This window comes from Tachypleus tridentatus, chromosome 9 (assembly GCF_004210375.1).
Source record: "Tachypleus tridentatus isolate NWPU-2018 chromosome 9, ASM421037v1, whole genome shotgun sequence".
Taxonomy (NCBI): Eukaryota; Metazoa; Arthropoda; class Merostomata; order Xiphosura; family Limulidae; genus Tachypleus; species Tachypleus tridentatus.
The window spans coordinates 129,636,063-129,656,597 of record NC_134833.1 but is presented as its reverse complement, the minus strand read 5'-3'; the positions used below and the strand labels follow the sequence as shown (position 1 = coordinate 129,656,597).

Sequence of the window (20,535 nt, the reverse complement as noted above, 5' to 3'; positions counted from 1 at the left end):
TAGCCGTTCATAATTGAGCAGTGTAAGACTAGAGGGAAGACAGCTAGTCATCACCACCCACCGGCAACTTTTGGACTACTCCTTTACCAACGAATAGTGGGATTGACCGTCACATTATAACGCCCCCACGGCTAAAAGGGCGAGCATGTTTGGCGCGACGTGGATGCGAACCCGCGATCCTCAGATTACGAGTCGCATCGCCTTAACACGCTTGGCCATGCCGGGTCGTAGTTTGAACAGACCAAAAGCATAGATATTCGTTGGACTATCATAGGAGAACCCAACAACAATAACATTTTGCCTATTTTGCATCGTTGCCTATTATCTTTTTAACTGTGTCGGAAGATACGCCTAAATTCCTCCCAATGAAGTTTGGCTCAGCAAGTTTTCTTTCTGACCACAGCTTCCGTTTTACGGAGGAACACTTAGAGTGGTTCTAGGAGTAATTATTCATTTCCAAGAAGAATATTACTGGCTCTTTTCTTCAAAACGTGGAGTTCTATGACCCTACATTATTTAATGATTTCGTCGCTTGAATTTCGTTTTTGAAGGGGAAAGGGTGATATATTATTCCATTTAAACAACCTACTTTGGTGACAATGCATTGTTGAAATTTCTGGAATTCACCACGAGCGAAGTAAAAGTGCTAGACATAACTCGCATCTGTGATGACATGCCACTGTACTAATATATGCATTAATTCTTAAAGAATAAAATTAATGTTCGGTTTTTAGTACCACTACACATTATTGAAGGTACTCATTGCTAGCACGACTGTTTCTCATTAGAGTTCTATTGTTGAATTCCATTTGAATCTCGTTTATAAACGAACGTTGGTACTTAGCTCATGATCACAGAGCTTTGTCTTGTTGCTATCATCTGTTCCTCATGTAACTTTTTTTTGAGATAACGATCTTGGATTTTCTTCTATTTTTACATTATCATCTAAAAAAAATTCAGAGATGAGGAACAAGCTAAGAAATACGAGTGTTCAGATTATCATGCAATTTTTTCTTATTGGAACCATAAACAGCAAGGATACGTGGGTGTAGAATACGTGATGCTAAATTAATGAATGGGATTTGCTCAGTTTACATTAAGAAATGAAGTCTGTAGTTTGCCTAGATGTTCTGCGTAAGACTCTCGAAAGAAAAGGATCTATGATTCATCTAAGTATTACGAAAACTACATAGTTTGTAGAAGTGGCTGGAGATAGAAACGTATGGAACGTGGGTTTGTGGTTAGAGAGAACTGGTTTTAGGATAAGGATCTATTTTCGAATAAAACAATTTTAATATTTAAAAAATGTATTTGTTTTTTTTTTTTTAATTTCGCGCAAAGTTACTCGAAGGCTATCTGCGCTAGCCGTTCCTAATTTAGCAGTGTAAGACTAGAGGGAAGGCAGCTAGTCATCACCACCCAACATGTAGCTTTGCGTTAAATTCACACGAAACTAAACCAGAATCGTTCTTAAATAATTGATCTAATGGGATTATAATGGTCTACGTTTGTTACAATGTCCGAAAGTTTGAGAACGAAGGTTTGGTCTTATTGGTGAGCATAGAAGAGCTAAGAAATACGAGTGTTCAGATTATCATGCAATGTTTTCTTATTGGAACCATAAACAGCAAGGATACGTGGGTGTAGAATACGTGATGCTAAATTAATGAATGGGATTTGCTCAGTTTACATTAAGAAATGAAGTCTGTAGTTTGCCTAGATGTTCTGCGTAAGACTCTCGAAAGAAAAGGATCTATGATTCATCTAAGTATTACGAAAACTACATAGTTTGTAGATGTGGCTGGAGATAGAAACGTATGGAACGTGGGTTTGTGGTTAGAGAGAACTGGTTTTAGGATAAGGATCTATTTTCGAATAAAACAATTTTAATATTTAAAAAATGTATTTGTTTGTTTTTTTTTAATTTCGCGCAAAGTTACTCGAAGGCTATCTGCGCTAGCCGTTCCTAATTTAGCAGTGTAAGACTAGAGGGAAGGCAGCTAGTCATCACCACCCAACATGTAGCTTTGCGTGAAATTCACACGAAACTAAACCAGAATCGTTCTTAAATAATTGATCTTATGGGATTATAATGGTCTACGTTTGTTACAATGTCCGAAAGTTTGAGAACGAAGGTTTGGTCTTATTGGTGAGCATAGAAGAGCACTTTGAAACGTCTTCATCAAACACCCTTTTTAAAGTGTTATAACATATCTTTACATTCATTACAACACTCCACTTCAATCTTTCTTTTAACAAAACCTCTTTTGTTGTCCTACATTAACACATGTGTAGAAAAAAAGAAACCAACCTCATTCAAATTCGTCTTTTCAACCTCTAACCCAATTTCAAAAGAATTTCACTGTATTTGAAGCCCTACAACATTTATTGATAAAAACAACATTCTATAGAGCTCAAATCTCTCTTTAATGTACAGGTGTTATAGTGTTATTGATGATACAAAAAATAACCGGTGCCCCATATTTAGTTAATAGCCCTTTACAAAAGCCCCCCAGTGGCTCAGCGGTATGTCTGCGGACTTACAATGCTAAAAACCGGGTTTCGATACCCGTGGTGGGCAGAGCACAAACAGCTCATTGGGTAGCTCTGTGCTTAATTCCAAATAATCAGTCAATTTACTGTTGAAATAGTACTTGAAAACGAAACATAAATATCTGACTGTTGTATTTCACGTATCGAAACTGTATGTTTATATGACACATACCAAAACTACTACGATTCCAAACGTCAGTGTTATAAGCTAGCAATACAAGTTTGTGGAAATATTATGGAATTTGATATATTTAATCTGAACAGTAGTTTAAGTGGCATACGGGTTGAACAACCAGGTCAGAGATCACAAAAAGATTCAGACACAACCGTCTTTAATTTAGAGCCTGAGGAAATGAAGCCAGTCAGCAACATTCGCCACCAACCCCAAAAACACTTAACTGAAAATCGGTATTAACTGTCACTTTTATATAATGGCCAAAATTGAAAATGCAAAAATTTTTCATTGGCGTTCTGATCCTAAGCCCAACGCACTAACCACTAGGCCACACTCGACGTCAAACGTTACAGAAAGAAAAGGCTTATTAACCTTGTAGCTAACACTTTATAAAGCTCTTAATAAAAGGTGATATTTTATATTATTCACACAAGCTTCGAGCTTTCTCAAAGTAAAATACTGAAAAATACGCACAACATTTGCGAAGCGTATGATTTTAAAGTGAAACTTTAACAAACGTATAGTTCTCTTTATTCAGTATGTCACTGATTTGTGACATCACAGGTAGTACATTAAAAAAACCCCATCAGAGCACGTTAGTTTTGTTTCACAAATCAAATCATTTTCTACGGCGTATTTTTTTTTTATTTATTTAAAAAGACCATCTAGTCATCCGTTCGTCATTAGCGAACGTAACAGAAATCGTACGTGGGTTGACTTCAATTATGGTAGACGAAACTTTCAATTATGTTGTAGCAACTTGTTTAAGTCAGTGACGTTAAAGATGTAATTACGAAAAAAAGGGTAATAACAAAACGCTTGAATTATTCAGTAAGTTTCTCTTTAAAACACTTTACACACTTTTAGTTTTCTCAGACACATTGTTTTCACAAAAGCAATTATAACTTCAGTACTATCATTAGTAGATAGGGCTGGCATGGCCAGGTGGGTTAAGGCGTGCGACTCGAAACCTGAGGATCGTTGGTTCGCATCCCCGTTGCACCAAACATGCTCGCCTTTTCAGTCGTGGGTGCGTTATAATGTGATAGTCAATCCCACTATTCGTTAATAAAAAAGTAGCTCAAGAGTTTGCGGTGGGTGGTGATGACTAGCTGCCTTCCCTCTAGTCTTACACTGCTAAATTAGGGACGGCTAGCACAGATAGCCCTCGAGTAGCTTTGTGCGAAATTCAAAAGCAAAAACAAATTAGTTGGTATCTGGAATGCAAGAATGTTTATGAATAACAGTTTGATTTAGGGAGTCAACCTGCTTTACTGTTTCAGTTAGGATTCGGTTATGAGATGGAAACAAATGACGTTCCCTCCAATCTTTTGTTAGATAACAATATTTATCAAGAAAGATGTCGTAAACAACTATCGAAATATAAAGAACATATTTTTGAAATGAGAATACCTGTTAAACCAGTTTCTGTTTGTGAATGCCCCCAGTGGCATAGCGCTAAGTATGCGGACTCACAACGCTAAAAACCGGATTTCGATACTCATGGTGGGCAGAGCACAAATAGTCAATGTGTAACTTTGTGTTTAATTTTAAACGATCGAGCAAACTGTTTGTGGTAAAAATTCAGTCTAAGAGATTTTCGTGACAAGATGTCTTCTAGTTTTTCGAATGGTTATTGTTAATTATCATCCGTAAAAACACACAATTTCCAATAATTTTATAATCGTGTGAAATTCAAAATCCTTAACGAGAATTACGAGCACTACAGTTATTAACACGAGTGGGATAATAATAGTTTAAATTTGAGAATAAAATTAGCGAGGGTTAATTGATTGGAACTAAGCACAAAGCTAAACAATGGGCTATCTGTGCTCTACCCACCATGGGTATCAAAACCCAGTCGCTAGCGGTGTGAGTTCACAATTATATCACTGTGATACTGGTGGGCTTTAAAGATAAATGTCCTGATTTCTTGTGAAACACTGAATTGCTGGATTAAATTTCAAATACAGTTAAAATGGATTGTTTGTTTGTTTTGAATTAGGCGCAAAGCTAAACAAGGGCTACCTGCGCTAGCTGTCCCTAATTTAGTGATGTAAGATTAAAAGGAAGGTAGCTAGTTATCACCAACCACTGCCAACTCTTGGGCTGCTTTTTACCTACAAATAGTGGGATTGACCGTCACATTATAACGCCCCCACGGCTGAAAGGGCGTGTTTGGTGTAACGGGGATTCGAACCTACAACTCTCAGATTACGAGTCGAGCTTCCTAACCACCTGGCCATACTGGGCCTATTAGCGAAGGAAAAATCAGCTAAAATTAAAACCATAAATTTTGTTCTGAAAGTCTTCCTTCTTAGTGACTCAGTGGTAAGTCTAAAACTTTATAGTGCCACAAACTGGGTTTCTATACTTGTGCTGGTCACAGCACAAATACCGTTACGACAGAAAGTGTTCGTACACCTGCGTCGTGAGTAGTTTTTTTCCTCATAACATAAAAGTATCACGATTACCATAATGAAAGTAATGAATATTATTTATATTTTACTAACACATCTACATACATTTTTATGTAAATTAAACGACAAATAAAATGTTTATAAACAAATAACCAAAAATAAGAGGAGCAGAAAGTGTTCGTACAGTTCAGATCGTGCGAAAAAACTGATCTTCCCGTAAAAATTTTGTTTAGTTTGGCGAATAAACTACATTATAACATTCCAAAACTAGACACTGGGTTCATAATTATTGGAATTTAGCCCGCAAAAAATGTACTTCCGGAAATTTAGCGCCGTCTCCGTCGTTGTCTGCTTGGTCATCATGGTGAACAGGAAACAACTGTACAGTGATTTAAAAACCGAATTATTGTAAAATACAAGTCTCGTGTGTCTCTTTCCGGTATTGCTATACAACTTAGTGTGCCAAAATCTACTGTCAAAGCATAATTGCCAAGTTTAAGATTACAGAATCAACTGCTAGCCTTCCTCGTTCCGGATGCTCCACCAAAATTCCAGAGAAAACCAAGAGGAAGGTTCTCAGAGAAGTTAGTAGGAACCCTCGTTTAACAAGTAATAACATACAGAAACAGGTAAGGGAAACTGGGGTTGAAGTAAGCACCTCTACAGTTACGAACATGTTACGCTCCTCTGGGTTCAAAGCATGCCGTCCTCGTAGAACTCCATATTTAAAGCCTGATCATTTATAAGCACGATTGAGGTATGTAAGAAAGCATGTAGATAAACCCTTTTCCTATTGGAAGAGTTTTCTTTAGTCAGACGAGACTAAAATCGAGCTTTTCGGCCACAATGATGTTCGCAATATTTTCCGTAAGAAGGGGAACGAAATCATAAAGAACACCCTCCCTACAGTTAAACACGGAGGTGGCTCGATTATGCTATGGGGTTCCTTCAGTTCTCCTGGTGTAGGCAGCTTTCTCTGCGTCAACGGAAACATGTAAAAAGAAGAATACGTTGATATATTAGGCACTTATATCAAGAATGATGCTCGGAACTTGCGGCTTGGGCGTCGTTGGATCTTACAGCACGACAATGACCCTAAGCACACATCGAAATATGTGCAATCCTGGTTGCAGATGAACCATATAAGCGTTCTGGAGTGGCCATCGCAGTCACTCGATCTCAACCCAATTGAAAACGTTTGGCATGAGTTGAAGACCAGGGTTCATCAGTGTCATCCGAAAAACTTGCAAGAGTTGGAGACCTTCTGTAAAGAAGAATGGAAGAAAATACCAGTCGAGTACTGTCAAATGATCATGGAGGCCTATGAGGAGAGATTGCGCCAAGTAATTCACCTGAAAGGCTACAAAACTGACCGTTAAACTAGACATACGAACATTTTCTGCCCCTCCTATGTTTTGTTATTTGTTTATAAACAGTTTATTTGTCGTTCAATCTACATAAAAATTTATGTAGATGTGTGTTAGTATAATATTTATAATACACTCTAGTTTCATTATCCTAATCATGATACTTTTTAAGGTATAAGTTAAAACGTACTCACGACGCAGGGGTACGAACACTTTCTGTCGTAACTGAAGTTCATTGTGTAGTTTTAAGCCTAACAGTCACAAGCGAAATGAAACAAACTGTTCTAAAAAATAAAGTTAACAGCCAAATAGAAAGAAATATAAATAGAAAACTAACAACATTTTTGTATACCAACTAAACTTTTCATTTGAAAAGAAACTAATGACAGCTGCGGAGATGGGAATGAGCACAAAACAAGGGAAAATATGAGTTGTTAAGTGTACTGACATCCATATAAACCCACCACCAAATAGTTATAAAAAAGGTTTTGTTTCTTTGTTTTTCAATTTCGCGCAAAGCTACATGAGGACTATCTGCGCTAGCCGTCCCTAATTTAGCAGCGTAAGACGAGAGGGAAGGCAGCTAGCCATCACCACCCAGCGCTAGCTCTTGGGCTACTCTTTTACCAACGAATGGTGGGATTGACCGTAACATTATAACGCCCTCACGGCTGAAAGGGCGAACATGTATGGTGTGATGGGGATTCGAACTCGTGACCCTCAAATTACGGATCGAACGCCTTAACACACCTGGCCATGCCGAGCCATACAATAATAATAAGAAAAAAAAGAGGAAGAAAAGATAGTACGTGTTATTTCTTAATTGCTTATGTTGTGAAAGTACAGAAAATGGCCATTATTCCCTTCAAACTTTGCTTTTGTGACCTGGATAATGAAATTTATAATTTAACCTATTTTCTATATAAAAATGGGCAAATTTGCACATTTTCATTTACATAAGGTCTGAATAAAACAATGTATGAAACCATATTTACATGTATTTATACTAAAATTACACAGAAATGTTTATAAGTGAGTAGCTGTTCGAGATTTGCGACTGTAATTTAAATCACTTTCATGTATAAGCCTCCAAATATAGTCTCCCATCATGTTTTTGTTATATGCTCCTTGGTAGCGGCGTTCAAATTCCAGTATATGTTGGTGGAAGCGCTCGCCTTGCTTCTCTGTGTATGCTCCCATGTTTTTCTTGAATTTATCAAGGTGAGCGTCAAGGATATGGACTTTCAGAGACATCCTGCAGCCCATTTTGTCGTAGTTCTTCACCAGAGCCTCAACCAGTTCCACATAATTTTCGGCCTTGTGATTGCCTGAGAAGCCCCAAAGCACTGCGACAAAGCAGTCCCAAGCTTTTTTTTCTTTCCTACTGAGCTTCTTGGGGAATTCTGTGCACTCCAGAATCTTCTTTATTTGTGGTTCAACGAAGACACTAGCTTTGACCTTTGCCTCAGACAGCTTAGGGAAGAAGTCACGAAGGTACTTGAAAGCTGCAGACTCCTTATCAAGAGCTGTGACAAATTGTTTCATAAGACTCAATTTTATTATGTGCAATAATGGGAACAACACCTTCTGGAGGTCCACTAGTGGCTCACTCTTAACATTGTGCCTCCCCACAGAGAACTCGGTTCGTTGTGGCCATTGCTTCCTGTTGTAGTACGCTGTGATGTCCCTGCTGTCACAAAGGCAAAGATAACAGGGAAACTTGGTAAAGTCTCCTTGGAGACCCATCAGGAACGCCACCATTTTAAAGTCTCCGATAACCTTCCAGCCATACTCATCATACTTCAAAACTTCTAGCAAGGTCTTGATGCTGTTGTATTCCTCTTTGAAGTGCACCGAAAGATATTTAAATTTTAAAAGGTCTAAAATTTGTATAATATAAAACTTTACTCTTCAAGCAAGCAAAAATTGTTCGTCTTACCTTCTAGAGCTTTTTTGCAGTGCTCGCAGGTAAAATGAGGTGCCCATGGTTTGTCTTTATCCCTAACAGGCATGCCGAAATATGCCTTGTAGGCTTACACATTGTAACAGATGCTGTCACAGAGTACTTTTTTGCTCTTGTCTTGATAAATTGGCTCCATACATAGCAGAATGCGTCTGAAGAATGCTTGCAGCTTCTTGATGATATCTCTGATAAAATCAAATAGGCTTATGTGTTCAATTAGGCAGCTAAGTTCTACACATTCTAGAAAATTCTTGTGTAAGATGGAAAAAATTCTCTGTCAGCTACTCAGCACCGAAGCTACCTGGAATGTTCTGGAAAATGTGTAAATATGAAAATTTCATTTCCCAGCTCACAAAAGCAAAGTTTGAAGAGAAAAATAGGTCTTTTTCCATTTACTTTAGGTATAAGCATTTGGGAAATAATACTTTCTGCCCAGGAACAAGAAAAAGTAAACATTTTTTACATAGTGTATAATCAACAGTTTCTAACGAAACAAAGTAAAATTAAAAATTCCTTCGCTGATTAAGTTGAAAAATTTCGGGACATGAAACCAATGTAGATTGAAGTGGTCTAGTACTGGATTAAAATATATGTTTTGTTGTTTAGACTAAATTTTTGATTTATTTTGGATTTTAGAAGAATGCTTAGGAACATCAATGAACCAAAAAGAAACACTTATTTGTTTTTCTCAAAGTAAGGGGGATAAAAAGGACATGTTTAATAAACCCAGCTTGCCATCTGCATTTATTTTAAACAGAAGCAGGATATTCATTCAAACAAACAAGAGAGAGTCCTCAATAGCCACGGCACTTGAAATTCGTTTTGGCAGGATTAGAGTGAATTAATCTAGGTGACCTACCTCCCTTTTATTAGCTATATTTTTGTGCACCAGCAATACCGAGCGTGGAGCATGAATATATCCGATTCGATTTTATTATTTATCAGGTTCTCCACCAGCCTACCCTCTAATTAAAGTATTTTTTAGACAGGATTATAATGAATTAATATATGAGGCCTTTGACACGGTCAAATTCATCAATCGAAATTGTTTGACCTCATGAGTATAAAATTTTAATTACATCTCAAATCGGTTAAGAGATGAGGAACCTATGAGCTAAATGTTTGTGCTTGAAAAACTCAGAGCTATTCAACGAGTCGTCAGGCCGCAGCTAAAAAACAAACAAACTAGTAAAGTGAAGTAATATTTCAATGAAAAGTAATGTGGGAGCAGCGATATCTTTCTAATTATCCGAAATTAAATATAACTAATTTTATGAAGTTGAAACAGCACTCACAATTTAAAAACGCTTAATGTTAGTAATACGTAAAATGACAAATGTAGTAATTTCTGGACCGGCATGGCCAGGTGGTTAAAGGCACTTGACTCGTAGTCCGAGGGTCGCGGGTTCGAATCCTCGTTGCACCAAATATGCTCTCCCTTTCAGTCGTAGGGGTGTTATAAAGTGACGGCCAATCCCACTATTCGTTGGTAGTAGCCCAAGAGTTGGCAGTGATTGGTGATGACTAGCTGCCTTCCCTCTAGTCCTACACTGCTAAATTAGGGACGGCTGGCGAGGATAGCTCTCGTGTAGCTTTGCGCGAAATTCAAAAACAAACAAATATCTCCCGTTCAAAATGACGGGGTAAGTACTATCACCCCCACCTCAAAAGTAAACTCTAACCTCAGATTTCATGGCTAACTTAAATAAATAAATTTTGCAAAATTAAATTTCACAAACAAAGGAGCAATAAAGTGGATTCGAGGGAGTCAAACATTAGTCAGCAGCTTTGTTAGTCAATCAAAATTAAGATTATTCATGAAATAAATTCATGATGTACTCATAGAATAGTTATTGGAAAAAATCAGGTTAACTGTTTCTAATATATATAGAAGCCAGTGCGTTTTAATCACACGTTCCAACGATAGCTTTTATGTATAACCTAATAACTTTGTTAGTCTATGTACTGAAAGTATGAAATGAAAACGTGTAGACAACAAACGGTGGAAAAACATTTCTTGATTTCTTGATTTAGGGTTTCAGTTGATTAAAGAGGTTTATTTTATATTAAAAACTTTGGTGATATAACATAAACTAGTTTAATTCTGACACGATTTAAGTTTACTTTAAAACTCAATCGATATTTTGACTTTCGTGATACATTCGTGCACATGGCCCTAGACTAGGTGATCCCACACTAGTTCACTATGGATCCTCCATCAACTGTTTAAAATACTTTTAGTGTTTTATACTCTTAGTTAATATTAATTTAAATTCGAATTTCGAATTTTTAAGTGCATTTACTTTTTCTGCATGAAACCTCAAGCGAAAATTTATTTACCATTCGAAAATAACTTATTAGTACAAAATACAAAATCGTTGACATTTTCAGTTAATTTCTGTTTCTAAATGACATGTCAAAAATGCTTGAAATTAAATTGAAAACTTGAAAATTAGAAATTTTGTTATGAAATTATACATTTATATATGTGTAAATGTTTATGTTAAAATTCTTCTCATAGTACTTAGGCCAGGTGGTTAAGGCACTCGACCCTTAACCTGAGGACCACGGGTTCGAATCTCCGTCACAACAAACATGCTCGCCCTTTCAGCTGTGGGGGCATTATAAAGTGATGGTCAATCCCATTATTTGTTGGTAAAAGAGTAGCCCAAGAGTTGGCGGTGGGTGATGATGACTAGCTGCCTTCCCTCTAGTCTTACACTGCTAAATTAGGGACGGCTCTTGAGTAGTTTTGCGCGAAATTCAAAAGAACAAAGAAACCTTTAGTCCTTTGAATCGATTTTTCTTGTTGCAATAGTGTTACTGTTTTTTTAATTAACTTGTAGTAACTTTATGTGTATTTACATATATTTTTATATGAACTGTGTAATTTGACAGTACTGTGTTATTGAATAAAATTTCTGAAATAAATTTCCTTCCATGGATTGACAGTGAGTTTAGGACTTATAACGCTAAATCCGAAGTACGATTTCCCTCGTGAACATGACCGATTGAATATTTTAATTTATTACTCACCTGTGTTATCGTCTTATTTCCATAGTAATCTGTTTATACGAAAGATTATTTTTAGATTTTTATTAGACATTTTTCAAAAATATTTATTTTAATCAGAACCAGTTGTGTGTTTTGCAAAAGAATGAAAGCATTTTGTGAATAACAATGTTAGTAACGGATTGACGCTGACATAGTCAGTCGTGCTATGCATATCGTAATAATCAAAAGTTGTGTCAGAGCACTAATAACCAATCATTTTATCGTTTCGTCGCTAGATGGCACTGTATTAAGGAGATTTACTGCGGATATATCTTAAACTTAGAAACGATACCCTTGGTCTGATATACCCAAACACATTTTTTATTTTTTTTATTTAAGCCTTTGTTATAGGATCGAAGGAGAAACAACCCCAAAATGTATACTATGGGCTTCTTTGCAGTTGTATGTACAGCAATCAAGATGGAAACTATCACAAATAAGCACTTACATAAAACATATTGAATTTGCCTATTTGAGTCTCTTTATAAATTTGGCGTTGAGGTCAACAGCTTGTCCATATTTAGACCAATTAATATGAAATTTGGTATAAACATTGACAAACAAAACATTCGGACTTGCTCCATTTTAATAATCACAGGGTTCAAAAGGCCACAAAATGGATAATGACTGCTACTCTGCCGTAATTCGGCCAAGTTACATGTAATTTAGCACAAAGATCCTTTTTTACAAAACAAATCCCATACACGTACATATAAAAAATGCAGGGTATGTTTACTTTATTGTGGGGGGGGGGTTAAAACTTAAATTAACCATCATTATAGGGGTTTGGGTCGATTACTTAGCCTTGTTTCGATCAATTTATATGGAATTTGGTACAAAGGTACTTTTATACAGGCATCACACATTGACAAATAAAAATATTGGAATTGCCCGTTTTTAGTATCATACTTGGGAGGGGAATCAAGATGGGTTTTATGACAATTACGCCATTGTATTTCGTTGGCCAATTTGCGTGGGATTTGGTACAAATATACTTTTTACAGGTCCAAAACAGAGACATTGACAGTTTTGTAGTTTTTGTCCTTTTGCTCAATATTTCAGCGAGGAAAGTCCAATTTGGGGGTATTTTTGAGCTATGAATGTGTTTTTCAACCAAATTACTTGGGATTTGGTACAAACATAATTGCGCTGCAGGAACATACTGCATTCATCCATGAATGTTGGCCTCTTTAACTGGTTTGTTTGTTTGTTTGTTTGTTCTGAATTTTCTCGCAAAACTACACGTTCCTAATTTAGCAGTCTAAGACTAGAAGGAAGGCAGCTAGTCATCACCACCCACCGCAAACTCTTGGGCTACTCTTTTAACAACGAAGAGTTGAATTGACCGTAAATTTATAACGCGCCCACGGCTGAAAAGAAGGAGCATGTTTAATGGGTCATGGATTCGAATCCGCGACCCTCAGATTACGAGTCGCGAGTGCCTTAACCTCCTGGCCATGCGGGGCCTCTTTAACTGAATATCGAATTGAAACAAAACTTTTAGTTTCTATAGTCTAATTTTAAGTATTTTATTGTTTATCAAAATAATTTATTACATTATAAGTTCCTTTATTGTAATTATGTAAAAATATATGGCTACTTATCTGTAATTTATTTCATGAGTATTCTCTAGAGAGTGTAATTTTTTCTTATAACAAGGCCACGTCGGGCTGTTTGATGAGTCCACCATCTTCTAGGGTAAAAAAAAAAAAATATTGTGGTGCGAAATATCATAAAGAAATATAACACAAACAGATATTTTGATAAACCAGTCTCATAATCAAGACACGTTCAAACCAATTAACTTAAATCTTTTACAATACTTATTATTTTTCTTTTAATTTTACAAACCATAAACTTCCAAACCAGTTAATATTGTAAGAATCACCACATGCCAGACTAAAGGAATATATCTTTCTGTATGGTTGTAGAACTAAAAATGTAAACAAAAAATTGTTTGATAAAAGAAAATAACTAAAAAACAATTCGTTATTTGTTTACTAGGTTAACACTTTTACTACTCTTAGGTAAATATCCATTAGGTCAGCTTATGGTGTCAACTTATTACATATTGTTTTCTCTTATACATTACGGCTTGTGTAAAAGTATATAAGAACAGGTTAAATGCAATTCATCAGGTTATTGACAACCGTAGACATGGTGTAATTTATTGTTTTATGATTTTGGTTATCATTGTTGTTGTTTTTCGGAGCCCATCGGAAGTGAATATTGAGTATATACGCACGTGTAACTTTTTCATACGAAAAACCTTTTATTAGATAATTTAAGGTCGTGTTTTAATTTTACACAACAAATTGGCTACAGAGTCTTTGCAGTCAAATGAAAGGTTTAAAAACCTGATTGGTTCCACAGATTTAAAGCTGAATGTTTTTAATCACAGTTTCCTTCTGTTATTAATGCAGGTCAATAATTTATCTGATTTTAAAGCAGTAATTAAAACTGATTGTAAAAACTGAATAGACCAGTTATAAGCAAAAAATATATAACAAACAATAAATGATATTAAGAACATTTCACATATCTACCTATTGCGTGGTACCTGCACAATAAAGTAGATTTAATCCTAAAGAAAAACTAATATTACGCTATCGTGTAAACCGGTCCAGTAAGAAATAACGTTTAAAATCCTAAAGAATGAGCGATTTGTTTTGTTTTATACGCTCAAAGCTACGTAGCAGTAATCACAGTGAGTACAAAAACCTGACTGTGTAACCTATATTTATCTACACACACAATTAAAGGAAGCTTGGTTATATTTCTCTCTAAGTCTTTTACAGGCTTTACTTGGGACAGGTTTACCCCTTAAATGTCGGAAATAACATTTTTAAATGTCTTTGTAAGCAAGCAGTTATAAAAAACCAAGACACCTGTTTACGACATGTCAGTGCATGATTCGTTTATCTACTTTTCATACAATTCGTTTTTAATAAAATCCAAAGATTCTTAAACTGTCAAATATAGTATCCACGTAACTGAATCTACTAAACTACCAGCTTCCATAAAAAAGGCCGTGATAAAACCACACAAAAGACACAAATTTGTTAATGAAACAACAACTAAACTACCAAGTTTCACAAAAAAGGTCGTGATAAAACAAAATAAAAGACACGAATTTGTTAATGAAACAACTACTAAACTACCAAGTTTCACAAAAAAGCGGTGATAAAATTAAATAAAAGACACAAACTTGTTAATGAAACAACTACTAAACTACCAACTTTCACAAAAAGGTTGTGATAAAACAAAATAAAAACACAAATTTGTTAATGAAACAACTGCTAACCTGTCGAGTTCCACAAAAAGGGCTGTGATGAAACCATACAAAAGACACAAACTTGCTAATGAAACAACTACTAAACTACCCACTTTCATAAAAAAGGCCGTGATAAAACTAAATAAAGACACAAACTTGTTAATGAAACAACTACTAAACTACCAACTTCCACAAAAAAGGCCATGATAAAACAAAATAAGAGATACAAACTTGTTAATGAAACAACTACTAAAAATAATTTTGTCTTTACTTCTGTTTTCGTTTGTCTTCTTATTTCCACATTTATTTTAGTTTCAAATGCAGTTAAAAACAGAGGACCTGACCAATGCTTAAAATATTTATAATATAATTTTCTAAACGTTCAACAGAAGATTCCGCTGCTTTCATCCTAGCCTTGGAAAGTTTCCCCCAGAAGAACAATGAACAGCAAGTGTCTTTCTTATCCTAGCTGCTGAAATAATTGGATTTACGGAGAACTGAAACTTTCAATTGTGAGTGTAAATTGTCCCTGAGGGTAGGTCCTTTTCACTCACATTCCATAGCAGGGGGAAGGAGAGAGAAAACTTCAAAACTGTGAGAAACGCATCAAAGGGTGAATTGGTATAAATACGTTAGTACGAATGTTTAAAGAAATAAGTAACTCACTCAAGTTGGAAATAGTCACGTATCTTAAACCAAATTCACATCATTGTGTTGAAATATCAAAAAATGTTGGAAAATATCTGTATATTCTACTAAGATAGAACAAAGTGTAATATTGTGGTTAATTCAAAGCCTTTTAAGTTAAGGTATTAACTCAGCGAGATAATTTTGTATCATGGCTTAAATATGGTACGTATTCATTCATTTGAGGCAGTGTCATATCACAACCAGTAACGAGAAGCGTGAAACTTATTAACTCACGCAAGATAATGCCGTAACATAACTAGTAAGGTCAAGTAATAAAAAGTATTAATTTACGTGAGATAATTTAATACTGTAGATAGGACGATAAACTACGAAACTATAACACAACTAAAACGCTTTATCATAATCAGTACGAAATTTGCTAACTAGCATGGGATAATGCCAAAACGTAGATATTAAAAAAGTAGGACTTTATTAAATCACTTATGGTAACGCCGTATGATGAATTATAAGCTTAGGCATAGAACATATTATCTTGCGTGAGGTAATACCATACTATGCCTAATAAACTCAATGGAACGTATTAACTTGCGATGAGATAAAGCCATTACTATAGCTAGCAAACCAAGCATGAAGCTTAATAACCCAAGCAAAGAAAATATGTATTTTCATAGCATTTATTCAACAAACTTCTTACATAAATATGTGAATATATATAAACTACTTCTTCAGAAGTTAATGATTAAAGATAAATTGGAAACTACCATGTATTGCAAACCTTTTTCTGTAATCCTACCGCACCATTAAATGGCCCGACACGGCCAGGTGGGTTAAGGTGTTCGACTCGTAATCTGAGGGTCGCGGGTTCGCATCCCCGTCACATCGAACACGCTCGCCCTTTAAGCCGTGGGGGCGTTATAATGTTACGGTCAATCCTACTATTCGTTGGTAAAAGAGTAATTCCTGAATTGGCGGTGGGTGGTGATGACTAGCTGCTTTCCCTCTAGTCTTACACTGCTAAATTAGGGACGGCTAGCGCAGATAGTCCCTGAGTAGCTTTGCGCGAAATTCCAAAAAAACAAAGCAACATCAAAAATCTTGTCACACTAAATCTAAAAAAAAACTACTGGTTTCTACTATTATGTGAATAGAATACTCAAATTGTGTTGTAAACAGGATGATATTAACAATGAGTTATTATTAATGAAACACATAGCTGTAGAAAGAGGTTTTAATCTTACTGTTGTTGACAGAGTTGTTAAGAAACATGGATAAAAATATTAAGTTAAAACCATTTGCTGAAAAAGTAAAAAAGAATGTTTGATACTATTATTTATATCAGGCTTATCCTGTCAAATAACGAAAAAAAGAAAAATTTTCCGATACACAAACTGATAAACAAAGTTAGCCAACTACTTAATACCTTTAAAATAACATTGATTTAATGTGAACATTTGATGGATATAAAATATCATCTGAATGTGAAATAGCTTACATTGTTTGTTTGTTTTGAATTTCGCACAAAACTACTCGAGGGCTATCTCCGCTAGCCGTCCCTAATTTAGCAGTGTAAGACTAGAGGGAAGGCAGCTAGTCATCACTACCCACCACCAACTCTTGTGCTACTCTTTTACCAACGAATAGTGGGATTGCCCGTCACATTATAACGCCCCCACGGATAAAAGGGCGAGCATGTTTGGTGCGAACTAGATTCGAACCCGCGATCCTCGGATTACGAGTCGAACTCCTTAACACACTTGGCCATGCTGGGGCCAATAGCTTACAGAGGCTAAACTAGAAGAAATTTAGAATGCAGAGTTAATGAGCAAAAGAAATGTTTGAAAACAACAATATTACTATTTTCACCTTTAGCAGGACACATCAGTAAAACTAAAACAATTCAATGGAAACAAACTGTTATTTTAGCACTAGAAATTTAACTAGTATGAATATACGTGAATCTATTGACATAATTAAATACAGAGAAGCCCCCGCTAGTACAGCGGAATATCTCCGGATTTACAACGCTAAAATCAGGGGTTCGATTCCCCTCAGTGGGCTCAGCAGATAGCTCATGTGGCTTTGCTATCAGAAAACGAACAAACAAATACAGATAAAAATTAATTTAAATTATTAAATGAGGATGATGGACCTGCTGGAAATATTGTCAGTAGATGGCGTGAAATTTTTTAATACCGTAATTGGTCATCCGGTAATTGTATAAATAAAGGTCATATTTCGCAAAACATTATTACAGCTCTGCTGATGACGCATTGTTATACGTTGAAACATACAGAGCGCGTGAGACTGTTTTCCAGTCTCACTGGTTATTTTTTTAGTAACTTTTAATCTTATGTATTAAGGTATTAGTGTTTTATTGTACTTTTGAAAGTGAAAACTGTCTTATTTTTATAACATTGATTAGTTTGGTTTGAATTTCGCGCAAAACTATACGAGGGCTATCTGCACTAGCCGTCCCTAATTTAGCAGCGTAAAACTAGATGGAAGGCAGCTAGTCATCACCATCCACGGCTATCTCTTGGGCTGTACTTTTACCAACGAATAGTAGGATTGACCGTAACATTATAACACACCCACGGCTGAAAGGGCGAACATGTTTGGTGTGACCGAGATTCGAACCCGCGACCCTCAGATTACGAGTCGAATGCCTTAACCCACCAGGCCATGCTGGGCCTTTAATAACATTGAACATTAGACAAGTGCTACAGAATTTTAAAACGTTCTGTTACAAAGAAGAAAACGTAATTTTTCGGCTCGTTGGTTTTGGTTAATCTGACGTTATTAAATTGGAAAATATGATACCGTAGTTTTTTTTGCATGATTTTCCTCTACTATATATACATATATATATTAAAAACAAACGTTATAAAAAACAATAGTTTCTTCTGGGTCCAACCTGTCTGGTAACCTAACTTTTCAAGCGTGTATAATAAAACAAGAGTTTCCTGGTATTGAAAATATACTCCCAAGGTTGTCAACTTGATAGACGTGCGATGTTCTGTCTTTGTATATGCCAATATCTCTAAATTTAACATTTATATTGGGTTAAAATTATCTCAAAACAGTTTGTGTGTGTAAAGAAACTATATATTTTACGTTGTGGTTCCTGCCGTTTTATAAAAATTGTTGTCTACTATTGGCTGAGTAGAAAAAATGAATCAGTTTAGTTTAAACTCTACGGTACGATGGAAATGATGTTTATTTTTTTCTTTTGGACGGCTTGTACACCACATTGCAAAATTACTATGTGCTTATATTACTCTTGGTTTGGTTGCACAGATAAAATATACAAATACATGTTTTAAACGTTGTAATTTAATTATAAGATAGCTTAAGCATATCTATTTTAACTGAAAGTTTTGTGTGCTGAAATAACCTGACTACCGTATGCTCTGTCTTTACAAGATACAATATACATGCTCTGTCTTTACAAGGTACATGGTCTGTCTTTAGAAGGTGCATAGGGCTCGGCATGTCCAGGTGGTTAAGGCACTCGATTCATAATCCAAAAGTCGCCGATTCGAATCCCTGTCACATCAAACATGCTCACCCTTTCAGCCGTGGGGGCGTTATAATTCTACGATCAATCCCACTATTCGTTGGTAAAAGAGTAGCCAATGAGTTGGCGGTGGGTGGTGATGACTAGCTGCCCTCCCTTCGTCTTACACTGCGAAATTAGGGACGGCTAGCGCAGATAGCTCTCGTGTAACCTTGTGCGAAATTCAAAACAAACCAAACCAAACAAGACAATGTACTTAAATTACGTATACAATAAAATAGAAAGACTATACAACTGCTACGCTTTTGCACAATCACCGTAACATATGTAGTGCATACAAAAAGTTGTTGCTTGTAAGTTGAATATGGGCTCAACAAATACACAAACAACCGAAAGTAAAAAACAAAAGTCAATGATAGAGAGAAGGCGTAGTTTTACTGCAGTTATTCGAGATATGACGTCACTCACAACAGTGGTTTAAAACAGCATAATTTTAAACTCAATTAGAAATACAAACATTTCTCGACATATTAAGCAACTTAGAAAAAATCAAGTGCTGTTTCCAAGTTGCTACAGTATTTGGTCAACGAAATATGTCTGGAAATAAAATCACGATAATTAAATATCAAATATAAGCGAAGAACGATTTTAATCCAACTGAAAACGTTTAATTTCAAGACTACATCGTTCAGGGATGGGAAACAGTGTACTTTTTGGATCCTGAATGAAGTGTAAAAAACGTTAAATTATTTGCTTGGACGAGACAAACGGAAAGACTGAGAGCGAAACCAAATTTTTCATTGTTAACCCTAACAATCTGATTGTATGAGAATTTCTGTTTAGGGCTTGCTCTAAATGTGGCAAATAGAAAATATGAGACTAGATTTTACATTGTTAACACTAACCGGTAATCTTCTTATTGGTCTGGTTAAGGTATGTTCCATACATATCTGACAACTGATACCTCTTATGACGGTTTGGATGAAATAAATTCTACGTTGGCTGAGATAAGTTCTACTACTTTTTTTACAACTGATACCTTGTGCCAATGTTTGAGAGCGAGCGACGAATCCTAATAATAGCTTGCATGTATATAATCTTGTACTTACGTAAACTACGTGGAACAAATGTAGGAAGATATTACCCCCCCCCCCCATGGCACAGCAGTATGTCTGTGGATTCAGACCGCTAGAAACCGGGTTTCGATACCCATGGTGTAGCTTTGTGCTTAATTACAAACAAACAATTAATGTATTAAAGTTATATCTCATTACAAACAGCAGTAACATTGTATAACCCATATATATCAGAAACAAAAGCTATATTTTTCATGTTAACTAAATGGTTTTCACAAATGTATATCAAAACGTGTATCATGCATAGCCAATCCAAAACTGCGTCCATCAGTACGTTGCTCCAAGGGTCGCTTAACAAATCACACATAATTTATCACTTAAGAACAAATAGCATTAACTTCTTCACCAAAGCATCCTTGAAAATGGGACATTTATCAAACAAACGCGTGATCTTATCGTTTCAAGTGAAGCATAGTGAACGTGAC

At 35.8% G+C, this 20,535-nt stretch overlaps 1 long non-coding RNA gene across 1 annotated transcript in view; it reads right to left on the bottom strand.

Annotated features, from left to right (window-relative positions):
- Nucleotides 1–13,099: 13,099 nt before the first annotated feature.
- Nucleotides 13,100–20,535, bottom strand: part of LOC143226368 (uncharacterized) — a 34,085-nt gene continuing 26,649 nt past the window's right edge. Inside the window, exon 3 of the long non-coding RNA XR_013014571.1 lies at nucleotides 13,100–13,225. This is a non-coding gene — a long non-coding RNA (uncharacterized LOC143226368). The remainder of the gene's footprint in view (nucleotides 13,226–20,535) is intronic.